The sequence below is a fragment of the Aplysia californica genome, unplaced genomic scaffold (genome assembly GCF_000002075.1).
Source record: "Aplysia californica isolate F4 #8 unplaced genomic scaffold, AplCal3.0 scaffold00159, whole genome shotgun sequence".
Taxonomy (NCBI): Eukaryota; Metazoa; Mollusca; class Gastropoda; order Aplysiida; family Aplysiidae; genus Aplysia; species Aplysia californica.
This window is the reverse complement of record NW_004797429.1, coordinates 676,261-679,127: the sequence shown is the minus strand read 5'-3', so window position 1 is coordinate 679,127 and position 2,867 is coordinate 676,261.

The following is a 2,867-nucleotide window of genomic DNA, read 5'->3' as shown; positions in this document are numbered from 1 at the left end:
ATAATACACATCACTTAAACACATCTGAGGGAGGCGAGGGGAGCTGGTTAACCTTGTGGAGACATGGGTGAAATTCCAGGAGCCGTGACTATTTTTGCGACTGTTCTGGTTTCACCTCTAAGCTTACGACACTTCGGTGTATCTACGTCATGTATCCTTATGTTTTGTGGAAACGGGTGGGGGGGGGGTGAAAGCCGTACAAGACATAAATAAATTAATATCATCAGCAAGCTGTTCAACTATTTGACATCTATGGCCAGAAGGCAAAATAATAATTGTCAGGTGAGAGACCAAAACTGTTCAATTTTCAGATTATTTAGGAGCTGGATTTCGACGCTTCATGTCAGGGCCAGTCCGGGCTGAGAGGGATACAACATCCTAGCGGAAAGGCCGAGGTACACAAAGAAAATTCTCTCCACTCGATAATCGAACTCGGTTCTCCTGCGTGCGATGGCCAAGCCATCTCTAACTACTACACGACAGACGTCAGTAGAGAGACTGTGGGGTACCAGTATGGAAGTATGCCAGTTTGTCACAGGCCCACCCCGCCTCGACTGTGCCCTGCATGATGGAAGTTATCACTGACACTCTCAAAAAAGAATAATTAAAGAATGATTGATTGATTGCATGAATTGAATTTTTTTTCAATTGTTTTTAACGAAAGAACATTTATTGTTGAAATTTTACAGAGTAATTTACTTTGATTTGCATACAAAAAGGAAGAAATATTGAACAAAACTAAGCTGAATTGACATTTTAGAGGGACTATCTCTACACCACCAATTTGAAAGTGGAGAATAAAAAACTAAAGTTACAACTACAGTGTTAAAGGTTAAAGTCCTGTTATTATGACTGTCATCAATGTTCAAATACCTGAAGGAAATTGTGACAAACTGGGCCTGTGACAAACTGGGCCTGTGACAAACTGGGCAGCCCCTACCAGTATAGCACACTAGTGGCGCAGTTGTGTGGCCCATGGGAAAGGGGGGGGGGAGGGTACTGTTGACGTCCAAAGACGGTTCCAGTTTCCATCCCATGAATGCAAACCAATAAGACATAATATATTATTGTAAAACTTTCAATGGAGAAAAAAAAGCGAAGTCACAAACAGTAAATCGTGAGGGTATAATTTCGGTGCAATATGTCTTTTATCCCCCCCCCCCCCCCTTCCAAAAAAAGAAGCAAATTTCACTTACAGTGCATCACGATTATTCAGTCAATTATGCGACCGTAAGAACTGGCAGGTCATTGAACTTCAAGCCTTGTCGAGCCAGAAATGACCCCTCCAGCTGGAATTTAGCCTAAAACTTTTGGGTTTTTTTTAAAGAGGTTCCCTCACCTTGCTTGGTGTTTTATGCGCAAAAAACTAGTTCCATGTCATAAATATTGATTCGAAAATGTGTCCAACATTGAGACTTATTTTTCAGTTACGAGCATAATACCGTTATTTTGTGCTGCTCTTTGTAGAACAATAGCTCTTTAAAAAGAAAACGTCTAAAGAGTTCCTGGAAAGAAGTGCGTCTCTTTAAAATCTGGTGAAGGACATTTTTTTAAAATCTCTTCCCACCTCCTCCCTTCTAACTTTCTCTCTCTATCTATCTATCGCTCTCTCTCTCTCTCTCTCTCTCTCTCTCTCTCTCTCTCTCTCTCTTTCTTTCTCTCTCTCTCTCTCTCTCTCTCTCTCTCTGACTGTCTCTCTCTCTCTGTCTCTCTGTCTCTCTTCTGTCTTGATCTCTGTCTCTTTCTCTGCCTGTCTCTCTTTCTCTGTCTCGGTCTGTCTCTCTGTCTCTCTGTCTCTCTGTCTGTCTGTCTGTCTGTCTGTCTGTCTGTCTCTCTCTCTCTCTCTCTCTCTCTCTCTCTCTCTCTCTCTCTCTCTCTCTCCCTTTCTCTCTCTCTTTCTTTCTTTCTTTCTCTTTCTCCTCGCTTGGTACTTAAATTGTTATAATAACTGAAAAGGTGCCGCTTTTTATGCCTAGGTTACCTCAAATGCTGTTGAACACACTTGAAAGTTGTTGAAAGAGCCTCTTGTTACCACTCAAGAGAGACATCACCACTATTTCACGAATAGCCTACCCTTGACACAAGACATGTCTATCATTCGTATAATTTGTGAACATAACGAAGTCCTGGGTTGCCCTCGTATGATGTCAAATCGTGGGGGTTGGTTCGCTTCCAGGCCCTGAATAACAGCTCCAGTAAGAGAAGTTGTTTCAAAAAGTGAAAAGGGTTAACTGATTCAAAGTTTTTCGGTACACCAAAACTTCACTTCAAAAGCGGAGCATGCAGTCTGGTACAAAGAGTTTAATTATGGTCTTGTAGGGTATAGTATGGTGCAGTATGGTATGGTATAGGTTAATGCTATATTTAACACAATTGGGCTATTTCTTAAGCAGGGCCTCGGAATTTAACATCCATTCCCGATAAGAGCGAGAGAAAGGGATGGAGAGCTTTTCAGAAATTCACAAACAACCCAAGTTCAAGAACGCCCCATCCGGGCTTCAAGCGAGGGCTGTCCACATCAAAGTCAGGGGTTAACTGCGAGGTCAAGGTCAGGGGTTAACTGCGAGGTCAAAGACTAAGCAAAGTAATGGGAATCAGACGACAAAGACAGACAAAACACGATAGTGCATATCGACAGCTTAGTTCAAGATTCCGCCAAGCCGCTTTATGAAAAGTGACAGTCTTATGCTGGGTGTGTGTCAGTGTGTGTGTGTATGTGTGTGTGTGTGTGTGTGTGTGTGTGTGTTTGTGTGTGTGTATGTGTGTTTGTTTGTGTGTGTGTGTATGTGTGTGTGTGTTTGTTTGTTTGTGTGTGTGTGTGTATGTTTGTTTGTGTGTGTGTGTGTTTTTTTGTGTGTGTGTTTGTT